The sequence below is a fragment of the Lissotriton vulgaris genome, unplaced genomic scaffold, assembly GCF_964263255.1.
Source record: "Lissotriton vulgaris unplaced genomic scaffold, aLisVul1.2 SCAFFOLD_1527, whole genome shotgun sequence".
In the NCBI taxonomy this organism is placed as follows: domain Eukaryota; kingdom Metazoa; phylum Chordata; class Amphibia; order Caudata; family Salamandridae; genus Lissotriton; species Lissotriton vulgaris.
Window position 1 is genome coordinate 357,924 of NW_028241337.1, and position 19,930 is coordinate 377,853.

Genomic DNA, 19,930 nt, shown 5'->3' on the forward strand with positions numbered 1-19,930 from the left:
GGTGATCAGAGATTCACAAATAAAAAGATGTCCTATAAGTTGTTGACCAACTTCATCAAATTAATCGGACACTAGCTTACATTTTGAACATTGAATTGGATAAAAGATAATCAACATGTCAAACTACATGATACAGTTTGGGTAAGTCTTCTTAACCCTTGTCAAAGAAAGTAGAGCACAGATGGGTATGTAAGGACTCGATCAAGACTTTTTTGAACCATCTGTAATTGGAATTCCCATTCATTGGATCCTGAAAAGAGTATGCAATTGATATACATTTTCTTTAACCAAGCCGCCTGAACAGGGACTTGAACCCTGGGCCCTCAGATTAAAAGTCTGATGCTCTACCGACTGAGCTATCCAGGCTCTGAGGCAGCACCCCACAAAATGACATTATCAACATTAGGAAGTGTCCCAACTATCACTACGTTTTTTAACCCCTTGCGTGCGGGGCGTATTTTCCGCCTGTGCTGACTCCGCCTTGCGCGGGCGGAGTCATGACGGAACGGTTTCGTCATCAGCACAGCTCACCCGTAGCTGATGACGGAAATGTTCTGTCATCAGCACGCAAGGGGTTAAGATGGTTGCCGGTATTAGTACTAAATACAGAGAATATAATAATGAATTGGTACTTGGGATAACAGGATAACAGGGATAAAACTGACTCTGGTGGGATTCGAACCCACAACCTTTGAATATCTTTTTTACATTCACCTAGAAGTCCAATGCGTTATCCATTGCGCCACAGAGCCAATCTGCTATAATGAGGTGCAGAGATGTTCTGAAATGAAATAATGAGCTATTAGCTGTTGATCAGCTTTATAAAGTTCATTTGATACTATAACCATGGCTATATTTTGAATATTGAATTGGTGAAATGATATTCACCGTCTCAGACTACATGATACCATTGGTAAATCTACGTACGACTTAAGTTTAGTCAAATGGCACATAATATGTGAGACAGATGTGTATTTCACAACTCCATGAAAGACGTTTTTGCAATTTTAGTAATGGAATATCTTATTCGTCATGCAGGGGTCCACAAAAAGAGCATACAATTAGAGTACTTTTTCTTTAAAGGAAATAACCGCCTGAACAGGGACTTGAACCCTGGACCCTCAGATTAAAAGTCTGATGCTCTACCGACTGAGCTATCCAGGCTCTGCTATACACTACCTTAAAATCAGCTAAACAAATGTGGACGTACACTGACCTACACTTTGTATATTTATATAATTACATATATTAGCAATCAATATTCTAGAGTTTAATAATGAATTGATATTATAAGCATTTGAAATTTCAGCAGCACACGTAATCCATTATAACTCCGGAAATTTGTACTATCTCATTTTCGGATGACATAGAAATCACGTGTTTAAAATGACACTGTGAAATTAATAAAGGGCCAAATACTATTACTAACTCCTAAATTACATTTTCAGCAGTATCATTGGGAATTTCCTCTTGGGCATAGACTATGCAACATTTTCAAAGCAAACAGTCTCTGTTTAAGTAGACTTTCTTTCACTGCCATTTTGGTAAATGTTTCTGGTGATGGAGAAGCAGGATTGCTGGTTACTGTTTCAATTAGTTATAAAATAGAGGAGGGATAAAATTGACCCAGTTGGTGTTCGCACCCTTAGCGTTTGAATGCTTTTGCTACATTCGCCTAGGACTCCAAGCCGCAATCCATTGCACCAGAGATCCGAACTGATTCAACAAGGTGATCAGAGATTCACAAATAAAAAGATGACCTATAAGTTGTTGACCAACTTTATCAAATTAATCGGACACTAGCTTACATTTTGAACATTGAATTGGATAAAAGATAATCAACATGTCAAACTACATGATACAGTTTGGGTAAGTCTTCTTAACCCTTGTCAAAGAAAGTAGAGCACAGATGGGTATGTAAGGACTCGATCAAGACTTTTTTGAACCATCTGTAATTGGAATTCCCATTCATTGGATCCTGAAAAGAGTATGCAATTGATATACATTTTCTTTAACCAAGCCGCCTGAACAGGGACTTGAACCCTGGGCCCTCAGATTAAAAGTCTGATGCTCTACCGACTGAGCTATCCAGGCTCTGAGGCAGCACCCCACAAAATGACATTATCAACATTAGGAAGTGTCCCAACTATCACTACGTTTTTTAACCCCTTGCGTGCGGGGCGTATTTTCCGCCTGTGCTGACTCCGCCTTGCGCGGGCGGAGTCATGACGGAACGGTTTCGTCATCAGCACGCAAGGGGTTAAGATGGTTGCCGGTATTAGTACTAAATACAGAGAATATAATAATGAGTTGGTACTTGGGATAACAGGATAACAGGGATAAAACTGACTCTGGTGGGATTCGAACCCACAACCTTTGAATATCTATTTTACATTCACCTAGAAGTCCAATGCGCTATCCATTGCGCCACAGAGCCAATCTGCTATAATGAGGTGCAGAGATGTTCTGAAATGAAATAATGAGCTATTAGCTGTTGATCAGCTTTATAAAGTTCATTTGATACTATAACCATGGCTTTATTTTGAATATTGAATTGGTGAAATGATATTCACCGTCTCAGACTACATGATACCATTGGTAAATCTACGTACGACTTAAGTTTAGTCAAATGGCACATAATATGTGAGACAGATGTGTATTTCACAACTCCATGAAAGACGTTTTTGCAATTTTAGTAATGGAATATCTTATTCGTCATGCAGGGGTCCACAAAAAGAGCATACAATTAGAGTACTTTTTCTTTAAAGGAAACAACCGCCTGAACAGGGACTTGAACCCTGGACCCTCAGATTAAAAGTCTGATGCTCTACCGACTGAGCTATCCAGGCTCTGCTATACTCTACCTTAAAATCAGCTAAACAAATGTGGACGTACACTGACCTACACTTTGTATATTTATATAATTACATATATTAGCAATCAATATTCTAGAGTTTAATAATGAATTGATATTTTAAGCATTTGAAATTTCAGCAGCACACGTAATCCATTATAACTCCGGAAATTTGTACTATCTCATTTTCGGATGACATAGAAATCACGTGTTTAAAATGACACTGTGAAATTAATAAAGGGCCAAATACTATTTCTAACTCCTAAATTACATTTTCAGCAGTATCATTGGGAATTTCCTCTTGGGCATAGACTATGAAACATTTTCAAAGCAAACAGTCTCTGTTTAAGTAGAATTTCTTTCACTGCCATTTTGGTAAATGTTTCTGGTGATGGAGAAGCAGGATTGCTGGTTACTGTTTCAATTAGTTATAAAATAGAGGAGGGATAAAATTGACCCAGTTGGTGTTCGAACCCTTAGCGTTTGAATGCTTTTGCTACATTCGCCTAGGACTCCAAGCCGCAATCCATTGCACCAGAGATCCGACCTGATTCAACAAGGTGATCAGAGATTCACAAATAAAAAGATGACCTATAAGTTGTTGACCAACTTTATCAAATTAATCGGACACTAGCTTACATTTTGAACATTGAATTGGATAAAAGATAATCAACATGTCAAACTACATGATACAGTTTGGGTAAGTCTTCTTAACCCTTGTCAAAGAAAGTAGAGCACAGATGGGTATGTAAGGACTCGATCAAGACTTTTTTGAACCATCTGTAATTGGAATTCCCATTCATTGGATCCTGAAAAGAGTATGCAATTGATATACATTTTTTTTAACCAAGCTGCCTGAACAGGGACTTGAACCCTGGACCCTCGGATTAAAAGTCTGATGCTCTACCGACTGAGCTATCCAGGCTCTGAGGCAGCAATACACAAAATGACATTATCAACATTAGGAAGTGTCCCAACTATCACTACATTTTTTAACCCCTTGCGTGCGGGGCGTATTTTCCGCCTGTGCTGACTCCGCCTTGCGCGGGCGGAGTCATGACGGAACGGTTTCGTCATCAGCACAGCTCACCCGTAGCTGATGACGGAAACGTTCTGTCATCAGCACGCAAGGGGTTAAGATGGTTGCCGGTATTAGTACTAAATACAGAGAATATAATAATGAATTGGTACTTGGGATAACAGGATAACAGGGATAAAACTGACTCTGGTGGGATTCGACCCCACAACCTTTGAATATCTTTTTTACATTCACCTAGAAGTCCAATGCGCTATCCATTGCGCCACAGAGCCAATCTGCTATAATGAGGTGCAGAGATGTTCTGAAATGAAATAATGAGCTATTAGCTGTTGATCAGCTTTATAAAGTTCATTTGATACTATAACCATGGCTATATTTTGAATATTGAATTGGTGAAATGATATTCACCGTCTCAGACTACATGATACCATTGGTAAATCTACGTACGACTTACGTTTAGTCAAATGGCACATAATATGTGAGACAGATGTGTATTTCACAACTCCATGAAAGACGTTTTTGCAATTTTAGTAATGGAATATCTTATTCGTCATGCAGGGGTCCACAAAAAGAGCATACAATTAGAGTACTTTTTCTTTAAAGGAAATAACCGCCTGAACAGGGACTTGAACCCTGGACCCTCAGATTAAAAGTCTGATGCTCTACCGACTGAGCTATCCAGGCTCTGCTGTACTCTACCTTAAAATCAGCTAAACAAATGTGGACGTACACTGACCTACACTTTGTATATTTATATAATTACATAAATTAGCAATCAATATTCTAGAGTTTAATAATGAATTGATATTTTAAGCATTTGAAATTTTAGCAGCACACGTAATCCATTATAACTCCGGAAATTTGTACTATCTCATTTTCGGATGACATAGAAATCACGTGTTTAAAATGACACTGTGAAATTAATAAAGGGCCAAATACTATTACTAACTCCTAAATTACATTTTCAGCAGTATCATTGGGAATTTCCTCTTGGGCATAGACTATGCAACATTTTCAAAGCAAACAGTCTCTGTTTAAGTAGACTTTCTTTCACTGCCATTTTGGTAAATGTTTCTGGTGATGGAGAAGCAGGATTGCTGGTTACTGTTTCAATTAGTTATAAAATAGAGGAGGGATAAAATTGACCCAGTTGGTGTTCGAACCCTTAGCGTTTGAATGCTTTTGCTACATTCGCCTAGGACTCCAAGCCGCAATCCATTGCACCAGAGATCCGACCTGATTCAACAAGGTGATCAGAGATTCACAAATAAAAAGATGACCTATAAGTTGTTGACCAACTTCATCAAATTAATCGGACACTAGCTTACATTTTGAACATTGAATTGGATAAAAGATAATCAACATGTCAAACTACATGATACAGTTTGGGTAAGTCTTCTTAACCCTTGTCAAAGAAAGTAGAGCACAGATGGGTATGTAAGGACTCGATCAAGACTTTTTTGAACCATCTGTAATTGGAATTCCCATTCATTGGATCCTGAAAAGAGTATGCAATTGATATACATTTTCTTTAACCAAGCCGCCTGAACAGGGACTTGAACCCTGGGCCCTCAGATTAAAAGTCTGATGCTCTACCGACTGAGCTATCCAGGCTCTGAGGCAGCACCCCACAAAATGACATTATCAACATTAGGAAGTGTCCCAACTATCACTACGTTTTTTAACCCCTTGCGTGCGGGGCGTATTTTCCGCCTGTGCTGACTCCGCCTTGCGCGGGCGGAGTCATGACGGAACGGTTTCGTCATCAGCACAGCTCACCCGTAGCTGATGACGGAAATGTTCTGTCATCAGCACGCAAGGGGTTAAGATGGTTGCCGGTATTAGTACTAAATACAGAGAATATAATAATGAATTGGTACTTGGGATAACAGGATAACAGGGATAAAACTGACTCTGGTGGGATTCGAACCCACAACCTTTGAATATCTTTTTTACATTCACCTAGAAGTCCAATGCGTTATCCATTGCGCCACAGAGCCAATCTGCTATAATGAGGTGCAGAGATGTTCTGAAATGAAATAATGAGCTATTAGCTGTTGATCAGCTTTATAAAGTTCATTTGATACTATAACCATGGCTATATTTTGAATATTGAATTGGTGAAATGATATTCACCGTCTCAGACTACATGATACCATTGGTAAATCTACGTACGACTTAAGTTTAGTCAAATGGCACATAATATGTGAGACAGATGTGTATTTCACAACTCCATGAAAGACGTTTTTGCAATTTTAGTAATGGAATATCTTATTCGTCATGCAGGGGTCCACAAAAAGAGCATACAATTAGAGTACTTTTTCTTTAAAGGAAATAACCGCCTGAACAGGGACTTGAACCCTGGACCCTCAGATTAAAAGTCTGATGCTCTACCGACTGAGCTATCCAGGCTCTGCTATACACTACCTTAAAATCAGCTAAACAAATGTGGACGTACACTGACCTACACTTTGTATATTTATATAATTACATATATTAGCAATCAATATTCTAGAGTTTAATAATGAATTGATATTATAAGCATTTGAAATTTCAGCAGCACACGTAATCCATTATAACTCCGGAAATTTGTACTATCTCATTTTCGGATGACATAGAAATCACGTGTTTAAAATGACACTGTGAAATTAATAAAGGGCCAAATACTATTTCTAACTCCTAAATTACATTTTCAGCAGTATCATTGGGAATTTCCTCTTGGGCATAGACTATGAAACATTTTCAAAGCAAACAGTCTCTGTTTAAGTAGAATGTCTTTCACTGCCATTTTGGTAAATGTTTCTGGTGATGGAGAAGCAGGATTGCTGGTTACTGTTTCAATTAGTTATAAAATAGAGGAGGGATAAAATTGACCCAGTTGGTGTTCGAACCCTTAGCGTTTGAATGCTTTTGCTCCATTCGCCTAGGACTCCAAGCCGCAATCCATTGCACCAGAGATCCGACCTGATTCAACAAGGTGATCAGAGATTCACAAATAAAAAGATGACCTATAAGTTGTTGACCAACTTTATCAAATTAATCGGACACTAGCTTACATTTTGAACATTGAATTGGATAAAAGATAATCAACATGTCAAACTACATGATACAGTTTGGGTAAGTCTTCTTAACCCTTGTCAAAGAAAGTAGAGCACAGATGGGTATGTAAGGACTCGATCAAGACTTTTTTGAACCATCTGTAATTGGAATTCCCATTCATTGGATCCTGAAAAGAGTATGCAATTGATATACATTTTTTTTAACCAAGCTGCCTGAACAGGGACTTGAACCCTGGACCCTCGGATTAAAAGTCTGATGCTCTACCGACTGAGCTATCCAGGCTCTGAGGCAGCAATACACAAAATGACATTATCAACATTAGGAAGTGTCCCAACTATCACTACGTTTTTTAACCCCTTGCGTGCGGGGCGTATTTTCCGCCTGTGCTGACTCCGCCTTGCGCGGGCGGAGTCATGACGGAACGGTTTCGTCATCAGCACAGCTCACCCGTAGCTGATGACGGAAACGTTCTGTCATCAGCACGCAAGGGGTTAAGATGGTTGCCGGTATTAGTACTAAATACAGAGAATATAATAATGAATTGGTACTTGGGATAACAGGATAACAGGGATAAAACTGACTCTGGTGGGATTCGACCCCACAACCTTTGAATATCTATTTTACATTCACCTAGAAGTCCAATGCGCTATCCATTGCGCCACAGAGCCAATCTGCTATAATGAGGTGCAGAGATGTTCTGAAATGAAATAATGAGCTATTCGCTGTTGATCAGCTTTATAAAGTTCATTTGATACTATAACCATGGCTTTATTTTGAATATTGAATTGGTGAAATGATATTCACCGTCTCAGACTACATGATACCATTGGTAAATCTACGTACGACTTAAGTTTAGTCAAATGGCACATAATATGTGAGACAGATGTGTATTTCACAACTCCATGAAAGACGTTTTTGCAATTTTAGTAATGGAATATCTTATTCGTCATGCAGGGGTCCACAAAAAGAGCATACAATTAGAGTACTTTTTCTTTAAAGGAAACAACCGCCTGAACAGGGACTTGAACCCTGGACCCTCAGATTAAAAGTCTGATGCTCTACCGACTGAGCTATCCAGGCTCTGCTATACTGTACCTTAAAATCAGCTAAACAAATGTGGACGTACACTGACCTACACTTTGTATATTTATATAATTACATATATAAGCAATCAATATTCTAGAGTTTAATAATGAATTGATATTTTAAGCATTTGAAATTTCAGCAGCACACGTAATCCATTAAAACTCCGGAAATTTGTACTATCTCATTTTCGGATGACATAGAAATCACGTGTTTAAAATGACACTGTGAAATTAATAAAGGGCCAAATACTATTTCTAACTCCTAAATTACATTTTCAGCAGTATCATTGGGAATTTCCTCTTGGGCATAGACTATGAAACATTTTCAAAGCAAACAGTCTCTGTTTAAGTAGAATGTCTTTCACTGCCATTTTGGTAAATGTTTCTGGTGATGGAGAAGCAGGATTGCTGGTTACTGTTTCAATTAGTTATAAAATAGAGGAGGGATAAAATTGACCCAGTTGGTGTTCGAACCCTTAGCGTTTGAATGCTTTTGCTACATTCGCCTAGGACTCCAAGCCGCAATCCATTGCACCAGAGATCCGACCTGATTCAACAAGGTGATCAGAGATTCACAAATAAAAAGATGACCTATAAGTTGTTGACCAACTTCATCAAATTAATCGGACACTAGCTTACATTTTGAACATTGAATTGGATAAAAGATAATCAACATGTCAAACTACATGATACAGTTTGGGTAAGTCTTCTTAACCCTTGTCAAAGAAAGTAGAGCACAGATGGGTATGTAAGGACTCGATCAAGACTTTTTTGAACCATCTGTAATTGGAATTCCCATTCATTGGATCCTGAAAAGAGTATGCAATTGATATACATTTTCTTTAACCAAGCCGCCTGAACAGGGACTTGAACCCTGGGCCCTCAGATTAAAAGTCTGATGCTCTACCGACTGAGCTATCCAGGCTCTGAGGCAGCACCCCACAAAATGACATTATCAACATTAGGAAGTGTCCCAACTATCACTACGTTTTTTAACCCCTTGCGTGCGGGGCGTATTTTCCGCCTGTGCTGACTCCGCCTTGCGCGGGCGGAGTCATGACGGAACGGTTTCGTCATCAGCACAGCTCACCCGTAGCTGATGACGGAAATGTTCTGTCATCAGCACGCAAGGGGTTAAGATGGTTGCCGGTATTAGTACTAAATACAGAGAATATAATAATGAATTGGTACTTGGGATAACAGGATAACAGGGATAAAACTGACTCTGGTGGGATTCGAACCCACAACCTTTGAATATCTTTTTTACATTCACCTAGAAGTCCAATGCGTTATCCATTGCGCCACAGAGCCAATCTGCTATAATGAGGTGCAGAGATGTTCTGAAATGAAATAATGAGCTATTAGCTGTTGATCAGCTTTATAAAGTTCATTTGATACTATAACCATGGCTATATTTTGAATATTGAATTGGTGAAATGATATTCACCGTCTCAGACTACATGATACCATTGGTAAATCTACGTACGACTTAAGTTTAGTCAAATGGCACATAATATGTGAGACAGATGTGTATTTCACAACTCCATGAAAGACGTTTTTGCAATTTTAGTAATGGAATATCTTATTCGTCATGCAGGGGTCCACAAAAAGAGCATACAATTAGAGTACTTTTTCTTTAAAGGAAATAACCGCCTGAACAGGGACTTGAACCCTGGACCCTCAGATTAAAAGTCTGATGCTCTACCGACTGAGCTATCCAGGCTCTGCTATACACTACCTTAAAATCAGCTAAACAAATGTGGACGTACACTGACCTACACTTTGTATATTTATATAATTACATATATTAGCAATCAATATTCTAGAGTTTAATAATGAATTGATATTATAAGCATTTGAAATTTCAGCAGCACACGTAATCCATTATAACTCCGGAAATTTGTACTATCTCATTTTCGGATGACATAGAAATCACGTGTTTAAAATGACACTGTGAAATTAATAAAGGGCCAAATACTATTTCTAACTCCTAAATTACATTTTCAGCAGTATCATTGGGAATTTCCTCTTGGGCATAGACTATGAAACATTTTCAAAGCAAACAGTCTCTGTTTAAGTAGAATGTCTTTCACTGCCATTTTGGTAAATGTTTCTGGTGATGGAGAAGCAGGATTGCTGGTTACTGTTTCAATTAGTTATAAAATAGAGGAGGGATAAAATTGACCCAGTTGGTGTTCGAACCCTTAGCGTTTGAATGCTTTTGCTCCATTCGCCTAGGACTCCAAGCCGCAATCCATTGCACCAGAGATCCGACCTGATTCAACAAGGTGATCAGAGATTCACAAATAAAAAGATGACCTATAAGTTGTTGACCAACTTTATCAAATTAATCGGACACTAGCTTACATTTTGAACATTGAATTGGATAAAAGATAATCAACATGTCAAACTACATGATACAGTTTGGGTAAGTCTTCTTAACCCTTGTCAAAGAAAGTAGAGCACAGATGGGTATGTAAGGACTCGATCAAGACTTTTTTGAACCATCTGTAATTGGAATTCCCATTCATTGGATCCTGAAAAGAGTATGCAATTGATATACATTTTTTTTAACCAAGCTGCCTGAACAGGGACTTGAACCCTGGACCCTCGGATTAAAAGTCTGATGCTCTACCGACTGAGCTATCCAGGCTCTGAGGCAGCAATACACAAAATGACATTATCAACATTAGGAAGTGTCCCAACTATCACTACGTTTTTTAACCCCTTGCGTGCGGGGCGTATTTTCCGCCTGTGCTGACTCCGCCTTGCGCGGGCGGAGTCATGACGGAACGGTTTCGTCATCAGCACAGCTCACCCGTAGCTGATGACGGAAACGTTCTGTCATCAGCACGCAAGGGGTTAAGATGGTTGCCGGTATTAGTACTAAATACAGAGAATATAATAATGAATTGGTACTTGGGATAACAGGATAACAGGGATAAAACTGACTCTGGTGGGATTCGACCCCACAACCTTTGAATATCTATTTTACATTCACCTAGAAGTCCAATGCGCTATCCATTGCGCCACAGAGCCAATCTGCTATAATGAGGTGCAGAGATGTTCTGAAATGAAATAATGAGCTATTCGCTGTTGATCAGCTTTATAAAGTTCATTTGATACTATAACCATGGCTTTATTTTGAATATTGAATTGGTGAAATGATATTCACCGTCTCAGACTACATGATACCATTGGTAAATCTACGTACGACTTAAGTTTAGTCAAATGGCACATAATATGTGAGACAGATGTGTATTTCACAACTCCATGAAAGACGTTTTTGCAATTTTAGTAATGGAATATCTTATTCGTCATGCAGGGGTCCACAAAAAGAGCATACAATTAGAGTACTTTTTCTTTAAAGGAAACAACCGCCTGAACAGGGACTTGAACCCTGGACCCTCAGATTAAAAGTCTGATGCTCTACCGACTGAGCTATCCAGGCTCTGCTATACTGTACCTTAAAATCAGCTAAACAAATGTGGACGTACACTGACCTACACTTTGTATATTTATATAATTACATATATAAGCAATCAATATTCTAGAGTTTAATAATGAATTGATATTTTAAGCATTTGAAATTTCAGCAGCACACGTAATCCATTAAAACTCCGGAAATTTGTACTATCTCATTTTCGGATGACATAGAAATCACGTGTTTAAAATGACACTGTGAAATTAATAAAGGGCCAAATACTATTTCTAACTCCTAAATTACATTTTCAGCAGTATCATTGGGAATTTCCTCTTGGGCATAGACTATGAAACATTTTCAAAGCAAACAGTCTCTGTTTAAGTAGAATTTCTTTCACTGCCATTTTGGTAAATGTTTCTGGTGATGGAGAAGCAGGATTGCTGGTTACTGTTTCAATTAGTTATAAAATAGAGGAGGGATAAAATTGACCCAGTTGGTGTTCGAACCCTTAGCGTTTGAATGCTTTTGCTCCATTCGCCTAGGACTCCAAGCCGCAATCCATTGCACCAGAGATCCGACCTGATTCAACAAGGTGATCAGAGATTCACAAATAAAAAGATGTCCTATAAGTTGTTGACCAACTTCATCAAATTAATCGGACACTAGCTTACATTTTGAACATTGAATTGGATAAAAGATAATCAACATGTCAAACTACATGATACAGTTTGGGTAAGTCTTCTTAACCCTTGTCAAAGAAAGTAGAGCACAGATGGGTATGTAAGGACTCGATCAAGACTTTTTTGAACCATCTGTAATTGGAATTCCCATTCATTGGATCCTGAAAAGAGTATGCAATTGATATACATTTTCTTTAACCAAGCCGCCTGAACAGGGACTTGAACCCTGGGCCCTCAGATTAAAAGTCTGATGCTCTACCGACTGAGCTATCCAGGCTCTGAGGCAGCACCCCACAAAATGACATTATCAACATTAGGAAGTGTCCCAACTATCACTACGTTTTTTAACCCCTTGCGTGCGGGGCGTATTTTCCGCCTGTGCTGACTCCGCCTTGCGCGGGCGGAGTCATGACGGAACGGTTTCGTCATCAGCACAGCTCACCCGTAGCTGATGACGGAAATGTTCTGTCATCAGCACGCAAGGGGTTAAGATGGTTGCCGGTATTAGTACTAAATACAGAGAATATAATAATGAATTGGTACTTGGGATAACAGGATAACAGGGATAAAACTGACTCTGGTGGGATTCGAACCCACAACCTTTGAATATCTTTTTTACATTCACCTAGAAGTCCAATGCGTTATCCATTGCGCCACAGAGCCAATCTGCTATAATGAGGTGCAGAGATGTTCTGAAATGAAATAATGAGCTATTAGCTGTTGATCAGCTTTATAAAGTTCATTTGATACTATAACCATGGCTATATTTTGAATATTGAATTGGTGAAATGATATTCACCGTCTCAGACTACATGATACCATTGGTAAATCTACGTACGACTTAAGTTTAGTCAAATGGCACATAATATGTGAGACAGATGTGTATTTCACAACTCCATGAAAGACGTTTTTGCAATTTTAGTAATGGAATATCTTATTCGTCATGCAGGGGTCCACAAAAAGAGCATACAATTAGAGTACTTTTTCTTTAAAGGAAATAACCGCCTGAACAGGGACTTGAACCCTGGACCCTCAGATTAAAAGTCTGATGCTCTACCGACTGAGCTATCCAGGCTCTGCTATACACTACCTTAAAATCAGCTAAACAAATGTGGACGTACACTGACCTACACTTTGTATATTTATATAATTACATATATTAGCAATCAATATTCTAGAGTTTAATAATGAATTGATATTATAAGCATTTGAAATTTCAGCAGCACACGTAATCCATTATAACTCCGGAAATTTGTACTATCTCATTTTCGGATGACATAGAAATCACGTGTTTAAAATGACACTGTGAAATTAATAAAGGGCCAAATACTATTACTAACTCCTAAATTACATTTTCAGCAGTATCATTGGGAATTTCCTCTTGGGCATAGACTATGCAACATTTTCAAAGCAAACAGTCTCTGTTTAAGTAGACTTTCTTTCACTGCCATTTTGGTAAATGTTTCTGGTGATGGAGAAGCAGGATTGCTGGTTACTGTTTCAATTAGTTATAAAATAGAGGAGGGATAAAATTGACCCAGTTGGTGTTCGCACCCTTAGCGTTTGAATGCTTTTGCTACATTCGCCTAGGACTCCAAGCCGCAATCCATTGCACCAGAGATCCGAACTGATTCAACAAGGTGATCAGAGATTCACAAATAAAAAGATGACCTATAAGTTGTTGACCAACTTTATCAAATTAATCGGACACTAGCTTACATTTTGAACATTGAATTGGATAAAAGATAATCAACATGTCAAACTACATGATACAGTTTGGGTAAGTCTTCTTAACCCTTGTCAAAGAAAGTAGAGCACAGATGGGTATGTAAGGACTCGATCAAGACTTTTTTGAACCATCTGTAATTGGAATTCCCATTCATTGGATCCTGAAAAGAGTATGCAATTGATATACATTTTCTTTAACCAAGCCGCCTGAACAGGGACTTGAACCCTGGGCCCTCAGATTAAAAGTCTGATGCTCTACCGACTGAGCTATCCAGGCTCTGAGGCAGCACCCCACAAAATGACATTATCAACATTAGGAAGTGTCCCAACTATCACTACGTTTTTTAACCCCTTGCGTGCGGGGCGTATTTTCCGCCTGTGCTGACTCCGCCTTGCGCGGGCGGAGTCATGACGGAACGGTTTCGTCATCAGCACGCAAGGGGTTAAGATGGTTGCCGGTATTAGTACTAAATACAGAGAATATAATAATGAGTTGGTACTTGGGATAACAGGATAACAGGGATAAAACTGACTCTGGTGGGATTCGAACCCACAACCTTTGAATATCTATTTTACATTCACCTAGAAGTCCAATGCGCTATCCATTGCGCCACAGAGCCAATCTGCTATAATGAGGTGCAGAGATGTTCTGAAATGAAATAATGAGCTATTAGCTGTTGATCAGCTTTATAAAGTTCATTTGATACTATAACCATGGCTTTATTTTGAATATTGAATTGGTGAAATGATATTCACCGTCTCAGACTACATGATACCATTGGTAAATCTACGTACGACTTAAGTTTAGTCAAATGGCACATAATATGTGAGACAGATGTGTATTTCACAACTCCATGAAAGACGTTTTTGCAATTTTAGTAATGGAATATCTTATTCGTCATGCAGGGGTCCACAAAAAGAGCATACAATTAGAGTACTTTTTCTTTAAAGGAAACAACCGCCTGAACAGGGACTTGAACCCTGGACCCTCAGATTAAAAGTCTGATGCTCTACCGACTGAGCTATCCAGGCTCTGCTATACTCTACCTTAAAATCAGCTAAACAAATGTGGACGTACACTGACCTACACTTTGTATATTTATATAATTACATATATTAGCAATCAATATTCTAGAGTTTAATAATGAATTGATATTTTAAGCATTTGAAATTTCAGCAGCACACGTAATCCATTATAACTCCGGAAATTTGTACTATCTCATTTTCGGATGACATAGAAATCACGTGTTTAAAATGACACTGTGAAATTAATAAAGGGCCAAATACTATTTCTAACTCCTAAATTACATTTTCAGCAGTATCATTGGGAATTTCCTCTTGGGCATAGACTATGAAACATTTTCAAAGCAAACAGTCTCTGTTTAAGTAGAATTTCTTTCACTGCCATTTTGGTAAATGTTTCTGGTGATGGAGAAGCAGGATTGCTGGTTACTGTTTCAATTAGTTATAAAATAGAGGAGGGATAAAATTGACCCAGTTGGTGTTCGAACCCTTAGCGTTTGAATGCTTTTGCTACATTCGCCTAGGACTCCAAGCCGCAATCCATTGCACCAGAGATCCGACCTGATTCAACAAGGTGATCAGAGATTCACAAATAAAAAGATGACCTATAAGTTGTTGACCAACTTTATCAAATTAATCGGACACTAGCTTACATTTTGAACATTGAATTGGATAAAAGATAATCAACATGTCAAACTACATGATACAGTTTGGGTAAGTCTTCTTAACCCTTGTCAAAGAAAGTAGAGCACAGATGGGTATGTAAGGACTCGATCAAGACTTTTTTGAACCATCTGTAATTGGAATTCCCATTCATTGGATCCTGAAAAGAGTATGCAATTGATATACATTTTTTTTAACCAAGCTGCCTGAACAGGGACTTGAACCCTGGACCCTCGGATTAAAAGTCTGATGCTCTACCGACTGAGCTATCCAGGCTCTGAGGCAGCAATACACAAAATGACATTATCAACATTAGGAAGTGTCCCAACTATCACTACATTTTTTAACCCCTTGCGTGCGGGGCGTATTTTCCGCCTGTGCTGACTCCGCCTTGCGCGGGCGGAGTCATGACGGAACGGTTTCGTCATCAGCACAGCTCACCCGTAGCTGATGACGGAAACGTTCTGTCATCAGCACGCAAGGGGTTAAGATGGTTGCCGGTATTAGTACTAAATACAGAGAATATAATAATGAATTGGTACTTGGGATAACAGGATAACAGGGATAAAACTGACTCTGGTGGGATTCGACCCCACAACCTTTGAATATCTTTTTTACATTCACCTAGAAGTCCAATGCGCTATCCATTGCGCCACAGAGCCAATCTGCTATAATGAGGTGCAGAGATGTTCTGAAATGAAATAATGAGCTATTAGCTGTTGATCAGCTTTATAAAGTTCATTTGATACTATAACCATGGCTATATTTTGAATATTGAATTGGTGAAATGATATTCACCGTCTCAGACTACATGATACCATTGGTAAATCTACGTACGACTTACGTTTAGTCAAATGGCACATAATATGTGAGACAGATGTGTATTTCACAACTCCATGAAAGACGTTTTTGCAATTTTAGTAATGGAATATCTTATTCGTCATGCAGGGGTCCACAAAAAGAGCATACAATTAGAGTACTTTTTCTTTAAAGGAAATAACCGCCTGAACAGGGACTTGAACCCTGGACCCTCAGATTAAAAGTCTGATGCTCTACCGACTGAGCTATCCAGGCTCTGCTGTACTCTACCTTAAAATCAGCTAAACAAATGTGGACGTACACTGACCTACACTTTGTATATTTATATAATTACATAAATTAGCAATCAATATTCTAGAGTTTAATAATGAATTGATATTTTAAGCATTTGAAATTTTAGCAGCACACGTAATCCATTATAACTCCGGAAATTTGTACTATCTCATTTTCGGATGACATAGAAATCACGTGTTTAAAATGACACTGTGAAATTAATAAAGGGCCAAATACTATTACTAACTCCTAAATTACATTTTCAGCAGTATCATTGGGAATTTCCTCTTGGGCATAGACTATGCAACATTTTCAAAGCAAACAGTCTCTGTTTAAGTAGACTTTCTTTCACTGCCATTTTGGTAAATGTTTCTGGTGATGGAGAAGCAGGATTGCTGGTTACTGTTTCAATTAGTTATAAAATAGAGGAGGGATAAAATTGACCCAGTTGGTGTTCGAACCCTTAGCGTTTGAATGCTTTTGCTACATTCGCCTAGGACTCCAAGCCGCAATCCATTGCACCAGAGATCCGACCTGATTCAACAAGGTGATCAGAGATTCACAAATAAAAAGATGACCTATAAGTTGTTGACCAACTTCATCAAATTAATCGGACACTAGCTTACATTTTGAACATTGAATTGGATAAAAGATAATCAACATGTCAAACTACATGATACAGTTTGGGTAAGTCTTCTTAACCCTTGTCAAAGAAAGTAGAGCACAGATGGGTATGTAAGGACTCGATCAAGACTTTTTTGAACCATCTGTAATTGGAATTCCCATTCATTGGATCCTGAAAAGAGTATGCAATTGATATACATTTTCTTTAACCAAGCCGCCTGAACAGGGACTTGAACCCTGGGCCCTCAGATTAAAAGTCTGATGCTCTACCGACTGAGCTATCCAGGCTCTGAGGCAGCACCCCACAAAATGACATTATCAACATTAGGAAGTGTCCCAACTATCACTACGTTTTTTAACCCCTTGCGTGCGGGGCGTATTTTCCGCCTGTGCTGACTCCGCCTTGCGCGGGCGGAGTCATGACGGAACGGTTTCGTCATCAGCACAGCTCACCCGTAGCTGATGACGGAAATGTTCTGTCATCAGCACGCAAGGGGTTAAGATGGTTGCCGGTATTAGTACTAAATACAGAGAATATAATAATGAATTGGTACTTGGGATAACAGGATAACAGGGATAAAACTGACTCTGGTGGGATTCGAACCCACAACCTTTGAATATCTTTTTTACATTCACCTAGAAGTCCAATGCGTTATCCATTGCGCCACAGAGCCAATCTGCTATAATGAGGTGCAGAGATGTTCTGAAATGAAATAATGAGCTATTAGCTGTTGATCAGCTTTATAAAGTTCATTTGATACTATAACCATGGCTATATTTTGAATATTGAATTGGTGAAATGATATTCACCGTCTCAGACTACATGATACCATTGGTAAATCTACGTACGACTTAAGTTTAGTCAAATGGCACATAATATGTGAGACAGATGTGTATTTCACAACTCCATGAAAGACGTTTTTGCAATTTTAGTAATGGAATATCTTATTCGTCATGCAGGGGTCCACAAAAAGAGCATACAATTAGAGTACTTTTTCTTTAAAGGAAATAACCGCCTGAACAGGGACTTGAACCCTGGACCCTCAGATTAAAAGTCTGATGCTCTACCGACTGAGCTATCCAGGCTCTGCTATACACTACCTTAAAATCAGCTAAACAAATGTGGACGTACACTGACCTACACTTTGTATATTTATATAATTACATATATTAGCAATCAATATTCTAGAGTTTAATAATGAATTGATATTATAAGCATTTGAAATTTCAGCAGCACACGTAATCCATTATAACTCCGGAAATTTGTACTATCTCATTTTCGGATGACATAGAAATCACGTGTTTAAAATGACACTGTGAAATTAATAAAGGGCCAAATACTATTTCTAACTCCTAAATTACATTTTCAGCAGTATCATTGGGAATTTCCTCTTGGGCATAGACTATGAAACATTTTCAAAGCAAACAGTCTCTGTTTAAGTAGAATGTCTTTCACTGCCATTTTGGTAAATGTTTCTGGTGATGGAGAAGCAGGATTGCTGGTTACTGTTTCAATTAGTTATAAAATAGAGGAGGGATAAAATTGACCCAGTTGGTGTTCGAACCCTTAGCGTTTGAATGCTTTTGCTCCATTCGCCTAGGACTCCAAGCCGCAATCCATTGCACCAGAGATCCGACCTGATTCAACAAGGTGATCAGAGATTCACAAATAAAAAGATGACCTATAAGTTGTTGACCAACTTTATCAAATTAATCGGACACTAGCTTACATTTTGAACATTGAATTGGATAAAAGATAATCAACATGTCAAACTACATGATACAGTTTGGGTAAGTCTTCTTAACCCTTGTCAAAGAAAGTAGAGCACAGATGGGTATGTAAGGACTCGATCAAGACTTTTTTGAACCATCTGTAATTGGAATTCCCATTCATTGGATCCTGAAAAGAGTATGCAATTGATATACATTTTTTTTAACCAAGCTGCCTGAACAGGGACTTGAACCCTGGACCCTCGGATTAAAAGTCTGATGCTCTACCGACTGAGCTATCCAGGCTCTGAGGCAGCAATACACAAAATGACATTATCAACATTAGGAAGTGTCCCAACTATCACTACGTTTTTTAACCCCTTGCGTGCGGGGCGTATTTTCCGCCTGTGCTGACTCCGCCTTGCGCGGGCGGAGTCATGACGGAACGGTTTCGTCATCAGCACAGCTCACCCGTAGCTGATGACGGAAACGTTCTGTCATCAGCACGCAAGGGGTTAAGATGGTTGCCGGTATTAGTACTAAATACAGAGAATATAATAATGAATTGGTACTTGGGATAACAGGATAACAGGGATAAAACTGACTCTGGTGGGATTCGACCCCACAACCTTTGAATATCTATTTTACATTCACCTAGAAGTCCAATGCGCTATCCATTGCGCCACAGAGCCAATCTGCTATAATGAGGTGCAGAGATGTTCTGAAATGAAATAATGAGCTATTCGCTGTTGATCAGCTTTATAAAGTTCATTTGATACTATAACCATGGCTTTATTTTGAATATTGAATTGGTGAAATGATATTCACCGTCTCAGACTACATGATACCATTGGTAAATCTACGTACGACTTAAGTTTAGTCAAATGGCACATAATATGTGAGACAGATGTGTATTTCACAACTCCATGAAAGACGTTTTTGCAATTT

General features: G+C 38.7%; 30 non-coding genes across 30 annotated transcripts; all 30 read right to left on the reverse strand.

Moving 5' to 3' along the window:
- Positions 1-293: 293 nt before the first annotated feature.
- On the reverse strand, positions 294-366 carry TRNAK-UUU (transfer RNA lysine (anticodon UUU)). Its single transcript has one exon. It is a non-coding gene; the product is annotated as a tRNA-Lys (tRNA).
- A 295-nt stretch (positions 367-661) lies between these two features.
- On the reverse strand, positions 662-752 carry TRNAR-UCU (transfer RNA arginine (anticodon UCU)). The gene is given in 2 exon segments: positions 662-697; positions 716-752. It is a non-coding gene; the product is annotated as a tRNA-Arg (tRNA).
- A 339-nt stretch (positions 753-1,091) lies between these two features.
- Positions 1,092-1,164, reverse strand: TRNAK-UUU (transfer RNA lysine (anticodon UUU)). The gene has a single exon. It is a non-coding gene; the product is annotated as a tRNA-Lys (tRNA).
- An 857-nt stretch (positions 1,165-2,021) lies between these two features.
- On the reverse strand, positions 2,022-2,094 carry TRNAK-UUU (transfer RNA lysine (anticodon UUU)). The gene has a single exon. It is a non-coding gene; the product is annotated as a tRNA-Lys (tRNA).
- Positions 2,095-2,346: 252 nt separating this feature from the next.
- TRNAR-UCU (transfer RNA arginine (anticodon UCU)) lies at positions 2,347-2,437 on the reverse strand. The gene is given in 2 exon segments: positions 2,347-2,382; positions 2,401-2,437. It is a non-coding gene; the product is annotated as a tRNA-Arg (tRNA).
- Positions 2,438-2,776: 339 nt separating this feature from the next.
- On the reverse strand, positions 2,777-2,849 carry TRNAK-UUU (transfer RNA lysine (anticodon UUU)). The gene has a single exon. It is a non-coding gene; the product is annotated as a tRNA-Lys (tRNA).
- A 1,225-nt stretch (positions 2,850-4,074) lies between these two features.
- On the reverse strand, positions 4,075-4,165 carry TRNAR-UCU (transfer RNA arginine (anticodon UCU)). Its single transcript is given in 2 exon segments — positions 4,075-4,110; positions 4,129-4,165. It is a non-coding gene; the product is annotated as a tRNA-Arg (tRNA).
- A 339-nt stretch (positions 4,166-4,504) lies between these two features.
- TRNAK-UUU (transfer RNA lysine (anticodon UUU)) lies at positions 4,505-4,577 on the reverse strand. Its single transcript has one exon. It is a non-coding gene; the product is annotated as a tRNA-Lys (tRNA).
- Positions 4,578-5,434: 857 nt separating this feature from the next.
- TRNAK-UUU (transfer RNA lysine (anticodon UUU)) lies at positions 5,435-5,507 on the reverse strand. The gene has a single exon. It is a non-coding gene; the product is annotated as a tRNA-Lys (tRNA).
- Positions 5,508-5,802: 295 nt separating this feature from the next.
- On the reverse strand, positions 5,803-5,893 carry TRNAR-UCU (transfer RNA arginine (anticodon UCU)). The gene is given in 2 exon segments: positions 5,803-5,838; positions 5,857-5,893. It is a non-coding gene; the product is annotated as a tRNA-Arg (tRNA).
- Positions 5,894-6,232: 339 nt separating this feature from the next.
- Positions 6,233-6,305, reverse strand: TRNAK-UUU (transfer RNA lysine (anticodon UUU)). The gene has a single exon. It is a non-coding gene; the product is annotated as a tRNA-Lys (tRNA).
- Positions 6,306-7,530: 1,225 nt separating this feature from the next.
- TRNAR-UCU (transfer RNA arginine (anticodon UCU)) lies at positions 7,531-7,621 on the reverse strand. Its single transcript is given in 2 exon segments — positions 7,531-7,566; positions 7,585-7,621. It is a non-coding gene; the product is annotated as a tRNA-Arg (tRNA).
- Positions 7,622-7,960: 339 nt separating this feature from the next.
- TRNAK-UUU (transfer RNA lysine (anticodon UUU)) lies at positions 7,961-8,033 on the reverse strand. Its single transcript has one exon. It is a non-coding gene; the product is annotated as a tRNA-Lys (tRNA).
- Positions 8,034-8,890: 857 nt separating this feature from the next.
- TRNAK-UUU (transfer RNA lysine (anticodon UUU)) lies at positions 8,891-8,963 on the reverse strand. The gene has a single exon. It is a non-coding gene; the product is annotated as a tRNA-Lys (tRNA).
- A 295-nt stretch (positions 8,964-9,258) lies between these two features.
- Positions 9,259-9,349, reverse strand: TRNAR-UCU (transfer RNA arginine (anticodon UCU)). The gene is given in 2 exon segments: positions 9,259-9,294; positions 9,313-9,349. It is a non-coding gene; the product is annotated as a tRNA-Arg (tRNA).
- A 339-nt stretch (positions 9,350-9,688) lies between these two features.
- On the reverse strand, positions 9,689-9,761 carry TRNAK-UUU (transfer RNA lysine (anticodon UUU)). The gene has a single exon. It is a non-coding gene; the product is annotated as a tRNA-Lys (tRNA).
- A 1,225-nt stretch (positions 9,762-10,986) lies between these two features.
- On the reverse strand, positions 10,987-11,077 carry TRNAR-UCU (transfer RNA arginine (anticodon UCU)). Its single transcript is given in 2 exon segments — positions 10,987-11,022; positions 11,041-11,077. It is a non-coding gene; the product is annotated as a tRNA-Arg (tRNA).
- A 339-nt stretch (positions 11,078-11,416) lies between these two features.
- Positions 11,417-11,489, reverse strand: TRNAK-UUU (transfer RNA lysine (anticodon UUU)). Its single transcript has one exon. It is a non-coding gene; the product is annotated as a tRNA-Lys (tRNA).
- Positions 11,490-12,346: 857 nt separating this feature from the next.
- TRNAK-UUU (transfer RNA lysine (anticodon UUU)) lies at positions 12,347-12,419 on the reverse strand. Its single transcript has one exon. It is a non-coding gene; the product is annotated as a tRNA-Lys (tRNA).
- A 295-nt stretch (positions 12,420-12,714) lies between these two features.
- On the reverse strand, positions 12,715-12,805 carry TRNAR-UCU (transfer RNA arginine (anticodon UCU)). Its single transcript is given in 2 exon segments — positions 12,715-12,750; positions 12,769-12,805. It is a non-coding gene; the product is annotated as a tRNA-Arg (tRNA).
- Positions 12,806-13,144: 339 nt separating this feature from the next.
- TRNAK-UUU (transfer RNA lysine (anticodon UUU)) lies at positions 13,145-13,217 on the reverse strand. The gene has a single exon. It is a non-coding gene; the product is annotated as a tRNA-Lys (tRNA).
- An 857-nt stretch (positions 13,218-14,074) lies between these two features.
- TRNAK-UUU (transfer RNA lysine (anticodon UUU)) lies at positions 14,075-14,147 on the reverse strand. Its single transcript has one exon. It is a non-coding gene; the product is annotated as a tRNA-Lys (tRNA).
- Positions 14,148-14,399: 252 nt separating this feature from the next.
- Positions 14,400-14,490, reverse strand: TRNAR-UCU (transfer RNA arginine (anticodon UCU)). The gene is given in 2 exon segments: positions 14,400-14,435; positions 14,454-14,490. It is a non-coding gene; the product is annotated as a tRNA-Arg (tRNA).
- Positions 14,491-14,829: 339 nt separating this feature from the next.
- Positions 14,830-14,902, reverse strand: TRNAK-UUU (transfer RNA lysine (anticodon UUU)). The gene has a single exon. It is a non-coding gene; the product is annotated as a tRNA-Lys (tRNA).
- Positions 14,903-16,127: 1,225 nt separating this feature from the next.
- On the reverse strand, positions 16,128-16,218 carry TRNAR-UCU (transfer RNA arginine (anticodon UCU)). Its single transcript is given in 2 exon segments — positions 16,128-16,163; positions 16,182-16,218. It is a non-coding gene; the product is annotated as a tRNA-Arg (tRNA).
- Positions 16,219-16,557: 339 nt separating this feature from the next.
- Positions 16,558-16,630, reverse strand: TRNAK-UUU (transfer RNA lysine (anticodon UUU)). The gene has a single exon. It is a non-coding gene; the product is annotated as a tRNA-Lys (tRNA).
- Positions 16,631-17,487: 857 nt separating this feature from the next.
- Positions 17,488-17,560, reverse strand: TRNAK-UUU (transfer RNA lysine (anticodon UUU)). Its single transcript has one exon. It is a non-coding gene; the product is annotated as a tRNA-Lys (tRNA).
- Positions 17,561-17,855: 295 nt separating this feature from the next.
- On the reverse strand, positions 17,856-17,946 carry TRNAR-UCU (transfer RNA arginine (anticodon UCU)). The gene is given in 2 exon segments: positions 17,856-17,891; positions 17,910-17,946. It is a non-coding gene; the product is annotated as a tRNA-Arg (tRNA).
- Positions 17,947-18,285: 339 nt separating this feature from the next.
- TRNAK-UUU (transfer RNA lysine (anticodon UUU)) lies at positions 18,286-18,358 on the reverse strand. Its single transcript has one exon. It is a non-coding gene; the product is annotated as a tRNA-Lys (tRNA).
- Positions 18,359-19,583: 1,225 nt separating this feature from the next.
- On the reverse strand, positions 19,584-19,674 carry TRNAR-UCU (transfer RNA arginine (anticodon UCU)). Its single transcript is given in 2 exon segments — positions 19,584-19,619; positions 19,638-19,674. It is a non-coding gene; the product is annotated as a tRNA-Arg (tRNA).
- Between the last annotated feature and the right edge of the window lie 256 nt (positions 19,675-19,930).